Genomic DNA, 25,939 nt, shown 5'->3' with positions numbered 1-25,939 from the left:
GGTAGAGAATATCATCATGGTGTTATGAATAGTCATGTGAAGAAACCATCAAAGAACATAACCCATGTTTGATGTGTTAGCAATAGAACAGACTCATTAGGGAATTCAATATTCAATGGTAGAAGACTTTGCATTGATGCGTCTACTAGTTGGTCAACAATTTCTTCCCCTTTAATAGCTTTCATTTGACATATTCAATGCCAAACATGCTTAGGATCATAACCCATTTGGCTAACCATCCTATTAGATAAGCCTTGTTGAGTAAATACTTTAATGGCTCAATCTTTTCTATTAGGTGTGTTGTGTGAGAAAGCATGTAGTATCACAACTCTTGGGAAGTGAGAAAAATAGCTAAACAAGCTTTCTCAATCATGTTGTAATTCATCTCATATGAGATTAGTGTGTGACTAAGATATTAAATAGCTTATTCTTTGTTATTATTATCTTCTTGAGCTAGTAGAATACCCAGAGATGAAACTATTATAAATATGTACAAAATCAGAGGCTTTCCATAAATAGGAGGCATCAACACTAGTGGATTAGCAAGGTAATATTTGATTTGTGTGAATATTTTTTCACAATCTACATTCCAATCATATTTCACACCTTTATGCAATGTCATATTGAAAGGTTGTGATTTTGTAGCTAACTCTGATATGAACCAGTGAATGGATTGAGGCCTTCCTTGTGGTCCTCTCATTAGACTGATGTTACGAGGTGGAGGCATTTACATTATAGCTTTAACCTTTTCTAGGTCCACCTCAATTTCTTTAGTAGATATGATATTGCCAAGTAACTTACCTGATGTGACACCAAAAGAACATCCTTTTGGATTCTATTTGGAGACTAAATTTTTCCATATGATCTAGGATAGGTCCCAAATCTTCAAGATGAGTGGTTCATTGTGTACTTTTTACCAAGGTGTCATCATATCATGGAAGATTGTTATCACTACTCATTGATATCTAGCACCAACATTCTTAAGACCAAATGATATCATATTCAATCAAAAGGTACCCCATGCATAGGTAAAAGTAGTTTTCTCTTGATCTTCCAGCATGTTTTTTATCTAATTATAACTAGAAAAATTTCCATTAATGAGTACATTTGATATACTTCTATCATGTCCACTATCATATCAATGTTGGGAAGTGGAAAGTCATCCTTAGGACATCTTTTTTTTAGATCTTAAAAATCTATATAGATTCTGATGGATTTGTCATGCTTAGAGATTGGAACTATATTTGAGACCCATTTAACATAATCACTAGCACAAATGAACCCATCTTTGAGGAGCTTTTCTAACTCAACTTTGACAAGTAATGCCACAAAATCCTTTTTTTCCTCTTTAGATAAGGATTCTAAAAGATGTATCATTTGAGGGTGTTTCACTGTTCCCATATTTACTACTTGTATTAGCTTAGTCAATACTAGTGATCTTTCTTGAAAGTGACTTAGAAGTGCATAAAAATATCTCATCCTTAGGTGCCTCAAAGAGGTTTTCACCTTTAGATATGTCTCTTATTTTGACTATTTTTGGTTGTGATAGTGCCACAATGTGGTTTTCACCATTAGAACATCTATTATTCTTTCTTTTGATTATATAACTCAGATATATGATGTCTTCTTTAGTCATGTTGACACTATGTCCCTTGCTAGAAGATGTTATAGGTTTGAAAACATGTAAATAATAGGAAAGAACATAGTCATTCTAGAACATATGGACTTCAATACATGTAATATTGGAGTTCTAATCTATCAACTCAGGATAGGTGAGTGGTAGAGAAGTGGCTAGTTTGATGGTTTTCATATTATAGCCATCAAATGCATGGACAAGTAATTTGAGACCAAAACCAATTTCATCCAAAATTATGTTTTAGTTCTCATGAATTATAACCAAACCCTAGATGGCTCTCCTATTTTGAGCCAATTTTGATATGTGTGTACTTGATCTATATCCTTGTCAAAAATTTCCATAGAGAGAGAATCAAATTCATATGCTCTAGAGTCTATATTGCATGGAGTTAGATCATATAATTCTCCAAAAGTTATGACAATCTATTCTCCACTTTCATTATCATATTTTTAGAGTCATTCCTCAATTACACTATGACTAGACTCACCCTATTACTCTTGACTTTTGGAAGTATCATTTGGATTGTGAAAGGAATCTCTATCAGCATTTGCCACAATAACACATGGTATAAAGTCATTTAGCTCTAAAAATAGTGTAGCAAGATCTAGTAGAATAGGATGAGGAAAGGTATCATCATCATCAGAGCTCTCTTCTTGATTACCTAATTCATTGACTTACATTTAGATGAACTATCAATTTTTGACACAAATTTGTTGATCCCTAGATGAAAGGGAATTGACTTGAAGCTTAAGTCTATTCTATCATGAGGCTTTCTAGATGTAGGTTTGATTAGCTCTATCACACCATTGTTGCATCCTATAGGACCTTTTCCTTTATAACCAAGGTATTTGATCAATTTCAAACCGAGTCCATATTTCTCATGAGTTAACTCATGAATCTGATTGATGAGATTAGTTGGAGCTTCCTCTTTGTATAACCATGCAACAATAGCTTTACCTTGTCTTCTAGAGTTACTATAGCCTTTACAAAATATCCATTGAACTTTGTCTTAGGTGAAACTAGAAGAGGTCTCTTTGCTTCATATGGTCTCCTATAATGATGACGAGATTTAGGAAGAGATGTCAAAGACAATATTGCTTTAATGTGATACCCTCCCATGCCTATATCTATCAGCTTCAAAGTCTTCTCTAGTTCTTGAAACTTAGTGTCTTGGCTATCTATAGACTCTCTATTGGTAGGGACAAGACTATCAACACATTTTATCATGTTGCAAGTATAACTAGTTTTACCAGTTATAATAACTTTAGCTACTTGGAAGGAAAATTTGATGCATTGATGGTACATTGAAGGTACTATTTTCATTTTGTGAGTCCATGGCCTCCCTAATAGTATATTTTATGCTAAAGGGATGTCAAGGACATGACTAGTAACATTCCACTCTATAGGACCAACTCAGAGAGGTAACACAACAATTTCTAAGGATTTCTGTTCTACCTTGTCATAGGCTTTGATGGTTATTTTGTGGTCCCTGATGTCCAATGGTTGGTTATATGAATGACTCAAAGAATTTTTTTCCTCTTCACAAAAGGACCAATAATGTGGTGAGGTCAAGTTACCTACCATAGATTAAAATCTATCAAGATCAAGATCTTGAGGTACATTTTCCTCATTGAGGGCTTTGTAAAAAATATGCCTATGAGTAGGCAAGACTTTAAGTAGTCCAAAGATTGATGTTTGAGAATTTGTCTATTGCAATTTCTTGAGGATACTGTAACTTCTAGCCATGGGAGATGGTGAAATTTTTATGTTTCTATTGAAAGGACCAAAAATAGGGTTTTATCTATGTCTTTCTTTCTCAGGAGTAGAAGGCACAGGGCCTTTGAGAACTACCTTAGCATGAGAATTCATGATTGCATTTACTAAGATAAATGGGGTCTTAGGTTTTGTATTATCCTATTTCTCTTTAAATTTGATAACATTACAATGTTCAAAATCTAAAGGTTTAACCATGTTGATGTTGGATACGATTGTTCAATTGTGTGTTGTCTTTGATGTCACACAAATGCCATATCAATTATCAGATAGAGTCAATCGAGCTCAGAAGGTTAGCAAGGCAAAGGACAGTGTCTACCAAGCTGAGAAGGTTACCAAGGCAAAGGACAGTGTCTACTGAGCTCAGAAGGTTAGCAAGGAAAAGGACAGTGTCTGCCAAGCTTAGAAGGTTAGCAAGGCAAAGGACAGGGTCTACAAAGCTTAGATGGTTAGCAAGGCAAAAGGCCAAAATCTACCGAGCCCAAGAGGTTAGTAAAGAAAACTTGCAGTATCTATCGAGTAAATAGTTCTTACCGAGCTCACTCAGTCATCAAAGGAAATGTGGCAGAAGCAGTTCTTACCAAGCTCTCATCAAGGAGTTCAGTTCTTACTGAGTAAACTTGGTAGCCAAATGATTTTACAGATATTGCAATGTTAATCGAGTCAAGAAGGTTAACTTAGGAAATTTTTGGAACTAGTATTTACCAAGCAAGGTTGGCCAGTAAAGGATTTCATTGTTTTATGAAATAACATTTATTTGTTTAGAGTAATATTTGTAGCCGACTGATGTATGGTTTATTGGTAAATGTAACATGTAAATGGGCCAACTTGACAATCTAAATGGTATAATTAAGAAGTCAAGTTGTGAATTCTATGAATTAAGAAAAAGTGTGTGGAATTAATGTGATATGAAGACTTATTATTGTGGAAGTGAATTTGAAGGATTATTAGAGATCATTGAGAAGTAGCAAAGCTATACTTGATCAAGGAGGATCTAATGATGTTGAACAGAGACCCGTAGTTAGCAAATTCAGTTGCATCTTATTCAGGTCAATTCATTGTTACTTTATAACCATTGTAGTAGTGATTTCAAATATCTTAATAGAGTTGGTTTACCAACCATTTTGTAAATCCTCTAACAAGGTGGTAGTTCAGTTGAATTGTTCTAAAGACCTCTAGCAAGGCCACTCCTAACAGGGTGATTAAATCCTCTAATAGGGTCACACCTAGCAGTGTGTATGCTCCTAACAAGGCTCACTTCAGAAGAGTGAAAAATTGGTGACTAGTTACTTGATGGTTTTTCCCATATTGGGTTTCCACATTAAATCTAGTTTCTCTTGTGCTCATTTAGTTTTCAATTGCATGCATGTTTTCTTGAAGATAAGTAACAGTTTAATTTACCGAGTTACAACATTTTTTTTTTAATGTTTACTGAATATCAACAGTAACTAGATCTTTAAGACATCTAATGAATTCGTGGATTAATTTTTGTAACTAACTGATTCACCCCCCCTCTCAGTTACTCTGCCTTTAATTCCAATAATTGGTATCGGAGCTTTTGGTGCTTACAAGAAAAGATTTCAAGGATCTAAGCTAAAGGTCAGGATGTCTTACAAAAGGGAAATTCTAAGACTTACTAGGGACAACTTCTCAGCATGGCAAGTATTGATGAGACTTCATCTAGCTTCTATTGGTGATACAGGGCTAAAGTACCTTGATGTAAAATATGAAGAACCTTCTGGTACGTTATCTATCAATGATATTACTACAAAGAAGACTCACAACAACATGATGATAGATATAGAATCTGCTTTGAGTTATGAAGAATTTGATGACATTAAGGATTGCAAAATTGCCTTTGAAATGTGGAACAAGCTGAAAGAGATCCATGGAGGAGATGATAATGTGAGAAGAACCAAAGTAGAAAGTTTGAGAGGACAATTTAATCAAATGAGCATGAGAGAGGATGAAAACATTGCAAAGTATGTTGAAAGAATTAAAGCATGTGTTAGTGCAATTAAAGCATCTGGAGGAGATATCAATGATGAGATAGTTATAAGTAAAGTTCTTAGAACTCTACTTCCCATTTATGCAATCAAAGTCTTTGCAATTCAAAAAAAAAGATGTGAGGCAAATCACAAAACAAATTTAAAGGCCATAGTTCAAAGATTGACTATATTTGAGCTAGACAACTATGACAATTATGTTCAAGCTATCAAGAACATTGAATCAGCATTTGAAGCCAAGCTTTCACTCAAAAAAAAAGGGAAAAAGATGAAGGATCCACAATTAGACAGTGATGACGAATTAGAACAAAGTTCAGACAGTGATCTTGAGGTGGTTGAAGCTCTATTAGCAAGAAAATATTCAAGAGGCAAAGGGAAATACAAAGGTAAGGTTCCTCTAATCTGCTTTTCTTGTGAAGAAATTGGACATATTACAGCTAGGTGCCCAAATAAGTAGAACAAAGATGAGAAGAAAGGTCACAAGTACAATGGCAAGAAAGATTTCAAATCATTCAAGGATAAAGGTAAGAAAACATGTTTCATGGCTAAAGATTCTAATGATTCTGATGATGAAGAAGAAGATGAAATTGTCTAAATTGTTGTGAAAGATGAGTCTGATAATGATGAAGAAATGGCACTCATTTCTCATATGAGAAAAAATGATACATGAATCATAGATAGTGGTTGTTCTCATCACATGACTGGTGATAAAATAAAGTTTGAATACTTTGAAGACTATGATAGTGGTAGTGTAAGCTTTGGTAACAATGAACCTTGTTGTATAAGAGGAAAAGGAAGAATCTCACTAACCAAGGAACTTGTATGTGATAATGCATATTGGGTAGAAGGACTAAAGCATAATTTTTTGAGTGTGGCACAACTACTCAATAATGGATTCAAAGTAGAATTTATGCATGGAAAAGAAAGATTGTTGGATGGCAAAGGAAAGCTGATTGGACAAGACACTCAAAAAAGATGTAACTTATTTTATCTTAAACTTGGTGAATGTTCATGTTTCATTGCTCAAATTGAAAAAAGTTGGTTATGGCATAGGAGGTTATGTCATGTAAACTTTGACAAGTTGATAAAGATTAGTAAATTCAAGAAAGTAAGAGGTATTCCTAACATAAAGAAACCTGAGGTTGTTCTATGCAAGAATTGTCAAATTTGTAAAATGGGAAAGACTAGTTTTAAAAGCAAGAACTATCAGATTGAAGAAGTTCTAGAAAATGTGCATATTGATTTGTGTGGACCTATTGGCTTTGAAAGTTATACTGGTGGAAAATTCTTCATTCTATTTGTTGATGATTATTAAAGAATGATGATTGTCATGTACCAAAGAGAGAAATTAGAAGCATTTGAAAAGTTCAAATGGTATTTGTTTAGAGTAGAAAAGGAAGTAGGAAAAAGACTAAAATGTTTAAGGTCTGACAGAGGTGGTTAATTCATTTCACATGAGTTCAATAACTTTTGCATTGAAAGGGGAATTCAAAAGATAGGTTTTAGCACCTAGAACTACTGAACAAAATGGAATAGCAAAAAGAAGGAATAGATCTATCATGGATTGTGCAAGAACTTTAATGATTGAGAAAAGCATTGTTATCAAATACTGGAAAGAAGCTATCAGTAGTGCAGTTCATACCTTGAACTGAGTACAGCTGAAAAAGGACTCATTCAAAACACCCTATGAGTTGTGGTATGGCTAAAAACCAAATGTAAGTTATCTAAAAGTATTTGAAAGCAAATGTTACATTTTGAAAGAATCTAGAAAAGCTAAATTTGATGTAAAAAGTGATGAAGGAATATTTTTGGGATACTCTTGCAAAAGAAAAGCATATAGATGTTTGAACTTATCTACTCATAAAGTCATATAAAGTGCACATGTGAAAGTTGATGAGTTGGCAGAAAGAATAAAAGAAGAAAGCAAAAAGGAACCTAAAGACTAGAAAAGATTTCTTTAGATGGAACCTGATACAATGCCAAGTATACCTATTAATTAGGAATCCTCAACTCCAGAGTCTTCATTAACCAAGTCACAAGAAGTTCAAATCGAATCAATACCTACTGAGATGCAAGAACTCGAGTTGCAAACAAAAGCTACTGAGTTAGCATCTACCAAGCTCGAGCAACCAGTCGAGACATAGAAGGATAACAATGCAAGTCATTCAAAAGGAAAGGATCCTATGTTAGCCAAGTATGTTAGAAAGCATCATGCACCAAATCAGATCATTGGAGATAAATCAAAAGGAACAATGACAAGAAGTAAGTTGAAAGGAACTTGTTTACTTGCTGATTTTGAACCTAGAAATGTCAAAGATGTGCTAGATAATGAAATTCAGATTGAAGCTATAAATGAAGAGATAGAATAGATAGAGAAAAATAAAATATGAACTCTTGTAGCTAGACCCAAAGACAAAAATGTGATTGGAACAAAGTGAGTATTTAGAAACAAACTAAATGAAGATGGTAAGGTATCAAGGAACAAAGCTAGATCGGTATGCAAAGGATACTCTCAAGAAGGTGTAGACTATGGAGAGACTTTTTCTCATGTTGCAAGATTGGAAGGTGTCAGAACCTTACTTGCATATGTTGCATTCAAAGGATTCAAAGTTTATCAGATGGATGTTAAGTCAAAATTTCTCAATGGCATATTGGATGAAGAGGTTTACATTGAACAAATTGAAGGTTTTGTTGATCCAGACAAGAAGGACATGGTTTGCAAATTGCATAAAGCATTATATGGTTTGAAACAAGCCCCTAGAGCATGGTATGAAAGATTGCATAACTATCTTATTCAAATTGGTTTTCAAAGAACTAATGACAGTAGTAGTTTGTACATAAGGGAGGGACTAGATAATAAGATTATTTTGGAAGAAATATTTGTAGATGATACTTTGTTCATAGGAATCGATGATCTTTGCAAAAAAAAATTAGAATAAATGAACAAGGAATTTGAAATGTCAATGTTTGGTGAAATTAAATTCTTTGTTGGTCTTCAAATTCAATAGAGTAAGAATGGAATCTACATCACTCAATCTAAATACATCAAGGAGATACTAAAAATTTTTGGTATGGAAGACTGCAAAGTAGTTGGGACTCCTATGTGTATTGGATTAAAACTCATGAAGGATGATGAATCAAAGGAAGTGGATCAGAAATTGTATAGATCTATGATTGGAAAGTTGCGATATGTAGTGCATACAAGACCAGACATTGCCCTTGCAGTAGGAATTGTAGTAAGATTCTTAGCAAAACCAAAAGAAAATCACATGATGGCAATCAAAAGGATCATGAGATACTTAAAAGGAACTAAAGAATATGGATTATGGTATAAACTTATAGGAAATTTGAATTTAAAGGTGTTCACTGATGCAAATTGGGTAGGAAATATTGATGATAGAAAGAGCACAAGTGGAGGATCTTTCTTTCTTGGAAATAGGTTAGTTTCTTGGACAAGCAAAAAGTAGAATTATATATCTCAATTCACAGCAGAGGCTGAATATGTTGTAGCAATAGTAAACTGCTCAAACATTGTGTGGTTCAAACAATTATTGGAAGGTATGAAGCAAGAAATCAAAGAATCTATTGTTATGTTTTGTGATAACACAAGTGCAATTAACATCTCCAAGAATCCAGTAATGCATTCAAAAACCAAGCATATTGCCATAAAGTATCACTTTGTTAGAGAATTGGTTCAAGAAAAGGAAATAAGATTGGAATATGTCCATACAAAGGAACAAATTGCTGACATATTCACAAAGCCTTTACCTAAGGATGCATTCTTGTATCTAAGAGGTAAGTTAGGGGTCATTCTCCTATTTGAAGTTCACTAAAATATAGTTCTAGTGATGCATCAATAGAAATAGAATTGAAGATCTATCAGTTGATGCAGCAAATCAATGAAGACATTGTATATGAATCAATACATTAGGTACAATGCTATTCAATTGTTTTGAGTTGTCTTTGGCATGTGTTGTCAAAGAGGGAGAGTATACTATCATATCTTTCTGAAATTTGCAAAATAATAAGAGTTGTGTAGGAGGGAGAGATTATTATGAAAGAGGGAGTTTGCTATAGAAAGTGAAGTATTCTATCAGTAAAAGACTTGTTTTCAAATTTCATTCTACTATGACATGTTGTGTTGCCATAAATGCCAAAGAGGGAGATTATTGGATACAATTGTTCAATTGTGTTGTCTTTGATGTCACACAAATGTCATATCAGTCATCAGATAGAGTCTACTAAGCTTAGAAGGTCAACAAGGCAAAGGACAGTGTCTATTGAGCTCAGAAGGTCAGCAAGGCAAAGGGTAGTGTCTACCAAGCTCATAAGGTCAGCTAGGCAAATGACAGATTCTACTAAGCTTAGAAGGTCAACAAGGCAAAGGATAAATTCTACCAAGCTCAGATGGTCAGTGAGGCAAAAGGACAAAATCTATTGAACCTAGGAGGTTAGTAAAGAAAACTTGTAGTAACTACCGAATAAACAGTTCATACCGCGCTCACTCGATCATCAAAGGAAATGTGGCAGAAGCAGTTCTTACCAATCTCTCATGAAGGAATTGAGTTCTTATCAAGTAAACTCGACAGCCAAAGGATTTTATAGATATTGGAATGTTAATCAAGTCAAGAAGGTTAACTTAGGAAATTTTTGGAAGTAGTATTTACCAAGCAGGATTGGCCAGTAAAGGATTTCATTATTTTATGAAATAACATTTATTTGTTTAGAGTAATATTTGTAGCTGACTAATGTATGATTTAATGGTAAATGTAACATGTAAATGGGTTGAATTGACAATCTAAATGGTATAATTAAGAAGTCAAGTTGCAAATTTTATGAGTTAAGAAAAAGTGTGTGTGGAATTAATGTGATATGAAGACTTATTATTGTGGAAGCAAATTTAAAGGATGATCAGAGATCATTGAGGAGCAAAAAAGCTATACTTGATTAAGGAGGATCTAATGATGTTGAACAGAGACCTATAGTCATAAAATTCAGTTGCATCTTGTTCAGGTCAATTCATTGTTACTTTCTAACCATTGTAGCAGTGATTTCAAATCTTTTAATAGAGTTGGTTTAAAAGCCATTTTGTAAATCCTCTAACAAGGTGGCAGTTCAGTTGAATTGTTCTAAATACCTCTAGCAAGGCCACTCCTAATAGGGTGATTAAATCCTCTAACAGGGTCACACCTAGTAGTGTGTATTATAACCTTTAACAAGGTTGGCTCCTAACAGGGCTCACTTGAGAAGAGTGAAAATTGGTGACTAGTTACTTGGTGGTTTTTCCCATATTAGGTTTCCATGTTAAATCTAGTGTCTCTTGTGTTCATTTCATTTTCAATTGCATGCATTTTTTCTTGAAGATAAGTAACAGTTTAATTTACCAAGTTACAACATTTTTTTTTTAATGTTTACCAAGTATCAGCAGTAACTAGATCTTTAAGACATCTAATGGATCTGTGGATTAATTTTTGTAAGTAACTAATTCACCCCCCCTCTCAGTTACTCTACCTTTAATTCCAATAGTTGAACACGTGATCATCATTTGTATATGTTTAGTTGACCTTATTATTGCTCTTTTTTTGTATTTTTCTCTTTTGTCACAAGGCTAAAAGGGTTCTTTAAACCCTTTATGATCCGAGTTCTTTTTGTGTCCATCAAAAACTATATCATCAATAAAATATTAGACCTTTTGATGTAGGTTAATACAATTACTTGTTTTGTGACCTTAGTTTTGATGGTATTCACAATATGCAATCTCATTCTACCAATCGGGTTGTGGTTGTGTATCATAAGGACAAAAATTTTCAAGTGGTGTGAGAAGCTGATTTTAAAGTAAGGTCTTATAGACCACATTAGGAGGTTCACCCAGAGGTGTGTATTCACTTGGGGTTTAAGTAACCCAAGATGAATTCTTTCCCTTATTGCCAAATGTCTTATTACCTATTATATCTTGTTTAGTAGTTTTAGATGCATTTAAGTTATCAATGAGGTTAAATGATATTTTTCATAGTTTAGGAGTGATATTATCAACCCCTTCATCATGCACTACCTCTCAATTTTTGTTGACAAATTTAGGTTTTTCTCTAATAGAGGTATACCCTTGTTTAACATCTTTTTGAAGGGTTAATTCACCATTTTTGACTATGAATTCTTCAATTTAGATGGCTTGTGTAATTATATCTTCAAAAGTATGTGGACCCTAAAGTTGTATCTTATACCCAAACTCAAGTGAAAGATTATCCATGAAGATATCAAGCTTTTTAGCTTTAGGTATCTCCCATGAATATTTGGTATACAACTACCACCATCTTTGGAGAAATATTATAAACGGTTCTCCAATCCATTGTTTAAGGTTGAGCAAGTCTTGTATGTTGACTGGGTGTTGTATATTGTGTGAGCATTTTTGAATGAACATATTTTCAATCTCATCAAATGTCTTGATCCTAGTAGGTAATCTCAAGAATCATTCCATGTCTTGACCTTTGAGACTTCATGGGAATAAGCACATCAAATATGTTTGATTGTGCATGAATTCCATCATGGAGGTCAAATGTTCCTAAGTATTTGTCATAATTCAACATCCAAACTCCTCTAGAAAAAGGAGCCATATATAGATCATTGTCAAAAGGAAATGGACACATAGATTCTAATGTGTATCATTGAATTGGGTTTTCTTTCTCTTTCATCATTTGAGCTAATTTCTCTTGTATTGCCTAAAGTTGTTTCTATAATTTAGAGGTTTCCATTTCCTCTTCTTGAGTGAAAATAGTTTCCACATTGAGGTCATGAGGTAATTTTTCTCATTAATGAGCAAGTTTAAGGAAATATTTTTCCTTTTCATCTTTAAGCAGTATTTCCATCATTTTCTAGAAATTTTTGCCTTGGTGATATTGTTGCATGTGTTCTAGGAGTATATATCCAGCATCTCCATAATCTTCAATGTATAGAGGAAGATTCCTGGGCCTTTTGGTTCATTCAAATTCTTCCCAATTTCTTTTTCTATTGTTGTCACTGGTTTCTACATTTTGGTTTGTCATCATATGGATGGGAGAGCTTTTAGATTGTTTAGATCTTGGCGATGTTTCAATAAAATGTTCACTTATTCCCTTAGTAGGTGTCAGGTCAAGGTCCAAGTTTTCTTGAAACAATAGATTACTAACTTGTTGCAAATTTATAGAGAATGTTCATCCAAAATTTTGCAAATTGATGAGATCAAGAGGACCCTTCCCTCTACTCAAACAAAGTGTGACTTGTACCATGATTTCTACCTCTACCTCTACTATGTCTTAGTTTATGAGGAAGAAACACATTTCCACTCATAGTTGTAATATTCATAGACAATGACTAATAAAAAAGTTTGGACAAGGACCACACTAGAACTTTGTCTGAAAGTGAGTAAGATTTAGTAAGTGTGTCATATACCTACATATGAGTAGACAACACAATGGCTAGAAAAACTGAGAGTTTTTTTTTTGAACTATCATGACCCAAGATATGACAAACACAAGATAGAATATAACACAATTGAGTAACAAGACTAATTCATGTGTAGTTCACAAGTGACAATACTAAGAAAATGTCTAATTTTCAAACTACTGCATTAAGAGAAATTACCTAATGTTTATAGCCAAAGATTAGATTTTGGTCAAGTTGTGTGAGAAAGCTTAGAATAACTCACTATTTTTGGACAAATCTTTATACATTCACATGAGAAAATAGCTTTGGAGTGAGTAAACATAGTTTAAAAAGTGCAAAAATTATTTAGATAGACCAAATTTGGCAATTTTGATAGTTTCCAAGAAAAATCTCATGTGAGGATTCACATAGAGTTGTGCGAGGAACTACAATAAACCAAGAAGAGATTTGGACAACAATTTTTAATTTATTTTTCACACAAGAAAGTGGACATAGACACATGAGGAAGTGTGGACTGGGTGTTTTCTCACATGAATTTTTGCAAACTTGTAGGCGAGGAAAGGAAAAATTGACCAGTTTTGACTGTACTAAATAGATTTTGATATGTTTGACATATTTTGGAAACTTTTTGACAACATTTGTAGTTTTTAGCTAGATGAGAACCTTTGTTTCATATTATGGACTCCAAATTGGTTTGTGAGTAAATAGTTGACTTTTAGACAAGGGATGCAAATAGTAGTTGTAAGCAATCTGACTGAGGACACAACTCAGAGGTATGTGGGAGTCTTGAACTTATTTGAATAGTTTGGATAGTTTAAGATTCAAAACATGCACTCTTTTACCCCTATAATAAAAATGGCCTAGTAATCAAAATTTATACCCATGGTAAGTATCTCACAAGAAATGACATGTTGGGGGATGAGTGAACCTCAAGTTCAAAGAAACCCCATTCATGTTTTCATTCTATGGAGTACAAATGATGAGTGTAAGGTCTTTGGGTGATCTAAGTAAGTCCTCTTGGATTGATCCCTACATAAGGATTTGTTTGCAATAAGTCAAGTTTTTTATTAGTGACAACACTTATTTAGATTTTGTATGATTATTGAGCTCTTTGAATAGTCTCTATTGTTTGCCATGTAATTCAGTGGTTACCAAGCTTCATAGTTCCTACCAAGCATTCTAGTGGTTACCAAGTGAATTCAAGAAGTGTGAAGTCTAATAGTTCTTACCAAGTAGTTCAGTGGTTACCAAGATTCGTAGTGTCTACCAAGTCATCAATTCTTGAGAAGCAAAGTTAGTGTTAACTAAGTGATGAGATAATTAGTGTTTACCAAGTGTAGGCATGATAAACATGGAATTCATTTTCTACCGAGTGACACTGTATCTACCAAGTCACCAGTGTATAATGAGTTTGAAACTACATTGAAGTGATTAGTATGGACTGAGCCTCTACTTCTACTGAGTGCATGATGATGCTAAGTAATGATAGTGGACGTTGTGTATCAAAAATTCACCAAGTTAGTTTTCAGAACCCGAGTATCTACTTTTGGGCCGACTTTGTAATATTGGTGTTACAATCATCACATAGAGGTGATTAGTACTTCAAGGAACTTAATCAACAATTAAGTTGTGAATTAGATCTAGTATTTCATCCTAATAGGTGAATCAACTTAAAATACTTTAACAGGGTAGACTTAATAGTCTTTTCTTTAAATCTCTTTACCAAGTGCATACTTCATTGTATGTTTGTAAAACCTCTATCAAAGTGGACCTAGCAGTCCTAATTGCTCCTAATAGGGTAGATCATCAGAAGTGATCATGGTAAGTCTTAATAGGCCAACTTTATGCTACAGTATTGAAGTTTTGTGGGTATCATCCCCACCCTAGTTTTACTTTCTATTTGGAAGGTTTTTGGGTCACCAAATATTGTGTTCAAAGTGTTTTATGCTTTCAATTTCTCATGCATGTAGTAGATTAGATCTATTAATGGTAGTTCGATTATGCTATTAAGTTTTGGAATTGCTAAAATTTTTGAGGTTACTAATTCACCCATGCCCTTGTAATACCCCAAAATTGGCTCATTGCCATAATCACCAATTATGGTCTATTTCAATCAATCCTAAGTCCTATGTCACTAGGAAATTCTCATTTTGATTGCCACTACTTGACTTAATTATCAAATGCAAAAAACCTAAATTTGCATTAATCATACTCTCTATTTAATTCCCAAAGTATTGACTCATATTAGTTGCATTAAACCTATTGATTAAGATTTAATTTAATTTAAAGTATCTATACTTTAATTAAATTAAATTATATCCTAAATTAAAATGTTTAATTTAATAATTATGCCCACTTTAATTAATGGAATGTGATTATTCAATTAAATGAAAAAGGAATTTATGAGCTCATATCTCATTTATTAAATTAAATAAATCCTCTCTTCAATTCTAAATGGAAACTCTGAGTGAACTATCTCTCGAATTAGAATTAATCTAATTAATTTGTTGTCACACTTATGACAAGTTCAATTAACTACTCATCACACTTAGATTTAAAATAGTTCACTTCACCTACACAAGGAAGTTTCCATTTCAACTGAATCTTTGCTTCAATCCTGACCATCAATCGGAGTTGATCTCAACCATTGATGGATTCCAAAAATTCTATTTAAGGGACTCATAATTCCTCATTCTAGGAGATTGAAAATTATTGCTATCGAATCGCTGTTGAGTTGCATACTCATCCAAGCTTATTACATTTTCATAGACTTCCATTTCTTAGCTAAATATCATATAGTTTTAATATGCATACATTTAATCTAGTTTGTTTTACAAGTTCTTATAATAATTTCATAATCATTTAGATTACTTGCATATTCATATAGATTAATCATTTTAAACCCTTTGTTCTAGCATGGTCTAATTGTATATACCTTGAATCTGAGAGCATAAGCAAGTAAAATCAACCTAGATAGAAGGCAATAGGTTGTCTTGTAGGACTCTTCTCAGGTGAAAAATCTTATGTTCATTCTAGGATGAATCCACATAGAAGGACCATGTTTAAGTGTGTGTGTTAAAAAAAGGCCACATTCCATGCATACACCCCTCTCAGTAACCTAGCTAGTCTTGATTATTTCCAACAATTGGTATCAAAGCTTTGTGGTTCTTAGGATAAAGTTTGATAGCTTGAGAAAAGATCAAGGACAATGGAGATATTCAGACTTGACAAAGCTATTGACAATGAAAAGTTAGATCTAGAAATGGCCATGGCTTAACTCAAGAAAGTAAAAGAGAATCTCTCCCAATCCCTAAAAAGAAGGAAGGAACTTGCAAATTAGATGAATGACCACTAGTATGTTGACAAGAAGATTGAAGATTTTATCCCCTCAAGTAGTTCAAATGAAGCAAATGATGCAATCAAAGAACTCCTAGAAAATAATGAATCCCTACAAGAAGAAGTAAGAAAATTGAAAAGAGAACAAGAAATTTAGTCAATAAGATTGTGTGAAATCTTAAAATAGAGAAATAAGGCAAAAGAAGACTTGTAGGTAAGGAAAAATGAAATTCAAAATCAATTGCTTCAGTAAGAAAATCTTATTAGTTAACTCTCCAATGCAAATGAAGAAATCATAAGTCTGAGATTTGAAAATGAAAGGTTAAGGAATGTCTTAAATTTTGAAAAGAAAATCAATGAAAGAATGAAAGTTTATCTAAATTTTGAAAAGTAACTCAATGAAAGAATAATGAAATCCCAAGCAAACATGGATCAATTAAATCAACAAAGTGAGCAAAATCATTATAGGAAAAAGGGTAAGGCAAGACTTGGATAGAAAGAAAACAAGGTACTCAAAGGAATCAAAGACCTACTTGCAATTACTATGGTAAGATAGGTCATACATCAAATAAATGTTGGAGTAATGGTAATGAAAAAATCAATGAAAAATGCTACAATTGCAATAAACATGGTCATGAGGCTAATGAATTCAAAGACAAACCAAATTTTGAGGGAAAGTGTCACAAATGCAAGAAACAAGGTCACAAGGCATCTAAATGCAGATCTAAGTTATTCAATCCGGCTGAACAATTTGTAAATGCAATATTTGGTTGGGACTACAACACTTGGTGTAGATGTCATTACTGTGGAGAATATGGACACAATGGTATGAATTGTGTTAGACACCACATGAGTGTTAGGATTAAACCACAGATAGAAAAAATAACAATTACATGCAAATATAACCAATATCATGAAAAATAGATCACACAGTAAAGAACAAAATGTTGACATTATATTGTATTTTTCATTAGTGACAACACTTATTCAATTCTAAATGTTTATCAAGCTCATCACTCAATCTATAGTGTATACCAAGCATTTAGTGGTTACAATGTAGGTTCATCACTTAAGCAATTCACACCAAGCATTCCTAAAGTTACCGAGTGAGTGTGCAGTCTAGCAGTTCACATCTAGCATTCCCGAAGCTACCGAGTGAGTGTGTAGTCTAGAAGTGTCTACCGAGCCTATAGTGTTGACCAAGCTTCATAATGTCTACCGAGTCATCAGTTTATGTGATGGAAGCCAATGTTTACCAAGTGATAGATGTGTAGTGTTTACTGAGTGAAAGCAAGGTAAATGAAGGATTTAGTTTTTATCAAGTGACACTATATCTACCAAGTCTCCAATGGTTACTGAGTTCCAAGCAATGTTGTGTGATTAGTATGGACCAAGATTCTACTTCTACCAACTGCATGACAATGCCAAGTAATGCAGTGGATGTAGAGTATTAGAAGGTCACCAAGTCAGCTTGAAGAATCTAAGTTTTTTACTGTTTGGCCAACCCAGTAATATTTTGTTTCCTTTTGTTTTGACTAACCTTGCAATTGTAATTATTGGAGTGATATATATCTAGTGTGTTATATCATTTGCAATATGAATGTATATGTGTATCAAGGAATGTACATGTAATGTTTTGAGAAGAGTATATGTGAATCAGTAGCATAGTAGAGTATTTAGCAAGGTCTACAAGGAGTAGTAAAGATTCATCAGTCACAAGAGGTGATCTATACTTCAAGAATCTAATCAATGATCAAGTTGTAAGTAGATCCACTATTTCATCCTAATAGCTAAATCAGTTTTGTAAATCCTTCAACAGGGTAGACTTAACAATCTTTGTATAAATATCCTAATAGAGTGCATACTTCATTGTATATTTGAAAATCCTCTAACAAGGTGGATCTAGTAGCCCAAATTTCTCTTAACAAGGCAGATCATTAGAAGTGATCAATGTAAGCCCTAAAAAACTAACTTCATACTGCAGTAGTGAAGTTTTGTGGGTATCATCCCCACCCCAGTTTTACTTTCTATTTGGAAGATTTCTGGGTCACCAAAATTCTATGTTCATGTGTTATAAATTTTTATCTTTCTCATGCATATAGTAGATTAGATGAATAAATGATGAATAGATTAAGTACTATATTGATTTAAATTTTTTGAGGTTACTGATTCATCCCTTCCCTCTCAGTAACCTAGCTAGTCTTGATTATTTCCAACAATTGGTATCAAAGCTTTTTGGTTCTCAGGATAAAGTTTAGCAGCTTGAGCAAAGATCTAAAGGACAAATGGAGATATTCAGACTTGACAAAGCAATTGAAAATGAAAAGCTATATTTGGAAATGGCCATGGCTCAACTCAAAGAAGAAAAGGAGCATCTTTCTCAATCCTTGAAGAGAAGGAAGGAACTTGGAAGACAAATGAATGACCATTAGTATGTTGAAGAAAAGATTAAAGATCTTTTACCATCAAGTAGCTCAAATGAAGCTGATGAGGCAATCAAGTAACTCCTAGCAAAGAATGGCTCTCTGTAAGAAGAAGTAAGAAAACTTAAAAGAGAACAAGAAATCCAATCAGTCAGGCTATGGGAAGTTTCAAAACAAAGGAACAAGGAAAATGAAGACTTGGAGGTAAGAAACAATCAATCCAATCAGCATGAAGATCTCATGAATCAAATCTTTGGAGAAAATGAAGAAATTAGGATTCTCAAAGCACAGAATGAAAGAATAAGAAGTGATCTAAATAGTGAAAGGGAAGTTAATGAAAGAATACTAAGAGAACTAAGACGTGAAAAGAAAATTGTTGAGAAATTAAAGAGTGACCTAAATACTAAAAAGAAAATCAATGAGAGAATGATGAAGTCACAAGAAGACATGAATCAATTGATAGAGAAAAATGAATAGAATCTTCATAAACAAAATGATAAAGCAAGACTTGGATACAATGAAGAACAAGGTGAATCTTCCAAACAAGGTACCCAAAGGAATCAAAAACCTACTTACAATCATTGTGGTAAGTTAGGTCATACATCAAACAAATGTTGGAGTAATTGAAAAGAAAAATTCAATGGAAAATGCTACAACTGCAATTACCATGGTTAGAAAGCTAATGAATGCAAGGAAAAACCAAAATTTGAAGGCAAATGTCACAAATGCAAGAAGCATGGTCACAAGGTAGTCCAATGTAGATCAAAATCATTCAACCTAGCTGAACAACTTGTTAAGGCAATTTTTCGATGGGATTACAATACATGGTGCAAATGTCATTATTGTGGAGAATATGGACACATTGGTAAAGACTGCTCAAGGCATCACTTGAGAAAAAGAGATACAATAGTAAGATGTTATGCATGCACTAAACTCGGTCATATAGCCAAGAATTACATGAATATAGGAAGAATTGAAGATGGATAGAAAGCTAAAGCTGATAACATTCAAAAATAGATGAGACAACAATGGGTTCCTAAATCTACTGAGCAAAATAGTTCAAATGATGGCCACATCACTCAAGAAGTAGGTGACTCCACCATTTCCAATTAGATTCATGAAGGAGGATCTAGAACTATATCATCAAGCTATATCTAGAGTAGTTCCAAATGAAAGAAAGAAAAAGATCCAATCAGTATTTCAGATACAAAGGGTCACAAGAAATTAGGTCATACCAAGCAAGGTCAGTCACAGACTCAACCGAGCTAGATCGAGAGTAACAAAAGTTTTGTTCGATCATCGAGTCACAAGTTTCTACCAAGCAAGTGAGTGGATGATAGCCTGTCAAGTACCATGTCATCACAATAGCTTTTGTACCAAGCATTAATGGCAAAATTTTTATAAAAGGGAAAAATTTGATTTCATTGTTTACCACATTTTCAAAATTCTCAGAGCTAAGCGATTTCAAATGCATCTAGGCTATTTCAAGAAATTTTAGAGTGAAGGATTTTTTCAAAAAAAATCTATCTTTTATCGAGCATCAATGGCATCTGGGAGTAGCAGCAGTAGCAAGGCAAAAAGAGGTTCAGAAATGCTAGTTAAGGGTGTGGAGTGGAAAGCACCAAATTTCAAGCTAGTTCCAGCAATTGCAAAGGCACTCGACCCCAATGGAGCTCAATTTAAAATTCCACCAAAGGTACTTTTTATCAATGATATTCATACTCATTTCAAATGTTTTATTCAAGAGATTGGAAACCTAGAAATGGACAATGCCCTAGGAGAAATGAGTGTTGATGGTTCACTAAAACCTAAGCTTAAGCATCTAGAGACCAAAGGATTTACCCATATCTCGCATATGCCAAGAAGTTTGCACATTAAGTGGATTAGGTACATCCTCAGTCATGTTCATAATGGTCAACTATGATTAGAGAAGCTAGTATTAATCACCAAGAAGATGATTCATAAGATTACTAGTCTCCCCATGCTAAGTAAAGAAAAAACTACCAAAACCCTAGGTCAAGATGAACTTCAGAAGAAAACCCTAGCTGAATGGGATGGTAGAGGTTTGAAGGTTAGCACTGTTTCTAATGTTGAGTTAAGGTTTGACATTCACATCATTGCTCACAAGATTTATAGCTCTAGTCATTTGAACAGTGTGCCCTATGAGGCCATGGATTTGGCATTCAAGGTTGTGAAGAAAAATCTGGAATTTGATCTATCAGAATTATTGTTAATACAACTGAACAAGAATATGGAAAACATTAGGACTTCAAAGAATAACCCTTGCAAATTTGGTTCTTTGTTGACATGTCTTTTCTTCTATGTACAAAAATTCTTTCCATCCAAAGGATCGATTGTGTGGAGAAAAGATATTCCTATTCTATATCAGATAAATGAGTTTGTAGCTGAAATGGGTGAAAAATTTGATAGCATCATGGATAATTATTTTGAAGATTTCAAGGAAAGGATGAATAATAGGTTTTCAATTCCACCAAAATTGGTTTAAGACTACAAAGATGTTGTATACTTTATGGTTGATTGTGATAGAGTATACGTTCAGGCAATTAGGCTCTAAGTTGCATGGGTGAAACCTCTTCCTTATGAGATCAATATTGATGAAACTAGGGATATCATTGAAGCATTGGTGAATGAACTAGTAGATCCCAAGCAACCAACTTTTGGAACATATGATGAGGCAAAGGTCAGAATTGAGCTTGAAATCAAACTTCCTCAAGCAATTAATAAAGGGAAGAGAAAGGTTTCCAAGTTAAAAAATCCTATCGAGCCCCTAATGATTACCAAGGGACAAGATGAAGATGAAGAAGAGGAGCAAGAATCAAAAGAGGATGAATCTAAGAAAGAGGCAAAGCCAGTAAAAAAGAAGGGCAAGGTAATCATTACCAAGCCACCCAAAGCCTCCATAGCTATGTTTACTAGAAGAACAAAGAAGAAAGGAGGAAATGAAGTTGTATTCAGTAATCCCCCTCTCACCTTCCAAGGAAGATTGAAAAAAATGGAAGAAGGTACAAGAATCTCAAACTTCAAGGCTTTAAAATATGAAACTAGAATAGATGTTAAGAAAGTGCAAATTGAGGAGCTAGTACTCTCCAAGATGGGAAAATGAAAATATTCCCTTGATAAAATTGCCCCTCAAATTTCTAATGAGTTACTAGCAAGATTATAGCTCAGATGGGAATCAACAATGCAAACTACAAAGGATATATATGAACAATCTTTGAGACAATTTCTACCGAGCCTTACCAATGCAGAGGTAAAGGAAGCAATGAAGAAGAATGAAGACAAGATGGTAATCAAGTTTCATACTTGTTTAATTTTGATAAAATATATTGAGCATATAGTTAAGGATGCTACAGAAATGTGAAAAAACATCTATCATATGCATAATCCAAGTAATGATCCTGTAGAAAACAAAGATGATGATGAAGAAGATAATGCTTCATGTGCCACTTTTGATGTTAAGGACTATTAGGCACTAAAGGATGATGATGAAGCTGAAGAGGAAGACAAGGATGAAGAAGATCTAGTAAAAATTGCAGCCAAAGTTATTGCATCTCTTCCTCACTCTCCACCAAAGACTATTACATCTACTATGGAGATAGCTTTTGCAAGTGAGACTGTGAGCACAATTGCCACATCAATAGCTCAATCATCACCTATCACCTCCTAGCTACAAGTATCTTCAATGGAAGTGACAATAATTTCATCTACTGAGTTGCATCCCTCTTTATCAGCTCCTGAGTCATCTATTGCAGCATGTACAGTAAGTTTGCTAGTTTGTTCTATAGTTTTGTCATCCATAGCTTCAACTTTATCAATTTTTGTTCCAGTTAGTTCTTCAGTTGTAAATATTCTAGTTGGTACATTACCTATTGATACTTCATTTTTGGAAAGCACATCAATTTTGGATACAGTTAGCACCTCTCTCAATTTTCCTCTAGTTGGATCAATTGAAGTTTTTTCTGCTACTCCAACTTCATCAACTATTGTTTCTATTTATAAATCCAAGGAAGTAAGCACTGAAGTAAAACCAAAGACCACCAAAAATTCTGCTTATTGGCAAGGCAATTGATGAGGATATAGATTTGGACAAGGAAATTATTATACCTAAGATAGATCTAGATACTACCATAGTTGATGAAATGAGACTGGTCAGTCAGCTTTTAGAGTAGAGAGCAAGGCGGAAACAACTTAGAGATGAGAGAGATAGAGAATTCACTATAATTGAAAATGCTAAAAATATAATTACTGAGGCAATAGGTGTTGATGTGGATTCATCTCAACACATTTTGTTATAATTAGAAGAGGTCATAGATAAGTTCAATGAGGACACTTCTGGCCAAGGAAATCTTATAGAAAAGGTAGAGAAAAAGTTTGACAATAAAGTGCTTGAGCATATTGCTCTGCAAATAGCCATTAAGCAGACAAAACTTTCTATAATTTTGGCTAATCTTGACAATTCTTTTACAAATGTAACATCCCTTTTTTCCAAGCTATGTGATGTTACCAAGTACACAAAAGAAATAAAGATAAAATTGAATAAAATTGATGAGGATCTGAAGGTCAGTGCTCCAAAGGGTCAGCTTGACCCTAGTTCAAGCTCTGCACATCACATAAAGATCAGATTCCTGTCAGACATGTAGGAAAAACTATTGAGAGAAGAAGCAAGGATCCAGTCTACACTAATAGACATCCAAAACATGATCCTTCCTATCATGGACATAATGCAGAAGCACATTACTTATTTAGAAACATTGATCCATGATAACAATTTTTTAGTTGCAAATCATATGGTGAACTATCAGCAGAAGTCTAGGTTGCACTTCATATCTGCAAAATTTTGCAAGAGAAATGAGATAAGACATTAGCTCTTATTCTTAAGGTACGTTCTGAGTTTCTCTCACTTTTTTGTGTCTCTATATAAGTATGATTACCTTTGGCATTATTGTCAAAAAAGGGGGATTAATAGATAGTAAAAGTCAAGAGGAGTAAGAGACAATGGAGAAAATAAGGGTGAAAATAATAGATTGATATATGTACAGTGATATGCTATGTATATACCATGCCAGATGTATGGGGGAGATATGTAAAGACATGTAAGAAATGTATATACAACAGGTTTACAAAGATCAATTTTGAAAAATCAAATCCAATATGTCAGTGTACACAATGTTTGGCTCATAAGTCTTTTTTTTTGTCACTAATGCCAAAGGGGGAGATTGTTGACATTATATTGTATTTTTTATTAGTGACAACACTTATTTGATTTTGAATATTTACCAAGCTCATCACTTAGTCTACAATGTATACCGAGCATTCAGTGGTTACCTTGTAGGTTCATCACTTAAGCAGTTCACACCGAGCATTCTTGAAGCTATCAAGTGAGTGTGCAGTCCAGTAGTTCACACTAAGCATTCTCGAAGCTACCGAGTGAGTGTATAGTCTAGTAGTGTCTACTGAGCCTCTAGTGTTCACCAAGCTTCATAGTGTCTATCGAGTCATTAGTTTGTGTGATGGAAGATAGTGTTTACCAACTTATGGATGTGTAGTGTTTACCGAGTGAAAGCAAGGTAAATGAAGGATTCAATTTTTACCAAGTGACACTATATCTATCGAGTCTCCAATGGTTATCGAGTTCCAAGATATATTGTGTGATTAGTATGCACCAAGCTTCTACTTCTACCAAGAGCATGATGATGCTGAGTATTAGAAGGTCACCAAGTCAGTTTGAAGAACCTGAGTTTTCTACTATTTGGCCAACTCAATAATATTTTGTTTGCCCTTGCAATTGTAATTATTGGAATGATATATATGTAGTGTATTATATCATTTGCATATGAATGTATATGTGTATCAAGGAATGGAAATGTAATGTTTTGAGAAGAGTAAATGTGAATCAGTAGTAGAGTAGAGTATTTAGCAAGGTCTACAAGGAGTAGTAAAGATTCATCAATCACAAGAGGTGATCTATACTTCAAAGATCTAATCAGCAATAAAGTTGTAAGTAGATCCATTGTTTCATCCTAATAGGTGAATCAATTTTGTAAATCCTTTAACATGGTAGACTTAATAGTCTTTGTATAAATCTTCTAACAGAGTGCATACTTCATTGTATGTTTGAAAATCCTCTAACAAGGTGGATCTAGTAGTCCAAATTGCTATTAATAGGGTAGATCATCATAAGTGATCAATGTAAGCCCTAATAGGCTAACTTCATACTGCAGTAGCAAAGTTTTGTGGGTATCATCCCCACCCTATTTTTACTTTCTATTTGGAAGGTTTATGGGTCACCAAAATTCTATGTTCATGTGTTATAAATGTTTATCTTTCTCATGCATACAATAGATTAGATGAATAAATGATGAATGGATTAAGTATTGTATTGATTTAAAGTTTTTGAGGTTACTGATTCACCCCTCCCCTCTCAATAACCTAGCCAGTCTTGATTATTTCCAACATAGAAGACACTAAGATCTAACGTGGTTCACCTAATCCCTAGGCTATGTCCACCAAACAACAAGTCTAATATTAATACAATCTAGAAATTACAACTTGATTACAATCTGTAATCTCTTATAGCTCAATAGCACTACAAGAACCAATTTCACATCATAACTAAGAAAATATCCTAACCCTAAGCTCTTTTATAACAAGTATTTTTACCACTTTAGGGTTATAATTAATAATTACATGTCAACTCAAAATCTTGATAAAATAGGGCCCAAATTTTTTTTGAAGTATGTACAGTATAGTACAAAATTTATGAAGTATGTATAGTACTTTCTTGATCAATCACCACAATCTAACAATGAGAAGAAAGGATACCACCATAAGATGTTGCACATGTACTGAACTTGGTCATATAGCAAAGAATTGCATGAATATAGGTAGAATTGAAGATGGAAAGAAAGAAAAAGATGATAACATCAAGAAGTAGATGAGATAGCAGTGGATTCCTAAATCTATTGAGCAAGCTAGTACAAGCAATGACAATCATGTCACTCAAGAAGTGGGTGACTCCACCATTTCCAATTAAGTTCTTAAGGAAGAACTGGAACTATATTTTCAAGTTCACATCTTAAACGGTTCCAATTGAAAGGAAGTAAAGATTGATATTGGTATTCAAGATACAAAAGAATCATCAATAAGATTGGTAATAATTATCATTGAATTGACTTCTCTATTTAGCAAGGTTTGGTCATGGACTCTACCGAGAAAAGTCAAGAGTAATATGGTTATGTTTGGTTACTGAGTTACAAGCTCTCATTGAGAAATTCATATAGATAGTGGATGATAGGCTTTCACAAACAATGTCATTATGGCTCTCA

This window comes from Cupressus sempervirens, chromosome 10 (genome assembly GCF_028749045.1).
Source record: "Cupressus sempervirens isolate cs-2001-9-10 chromosome 10, ASM2874904v1, whole genome shotgun sequence".
In the NCBI taxonomy this organism is placed as follows: domain Eukaryota; kingdom Viridiplantae; phylum Streptophyta; class Pinopsida; order Cupressales; family Cupressaceae; genus Cupressus; species Cupressus sempervirens.
The sequence above is the reverse complement of the archived record's forward strand: the minus strand, read 5'-3'. Positions refer to the sequence as shown.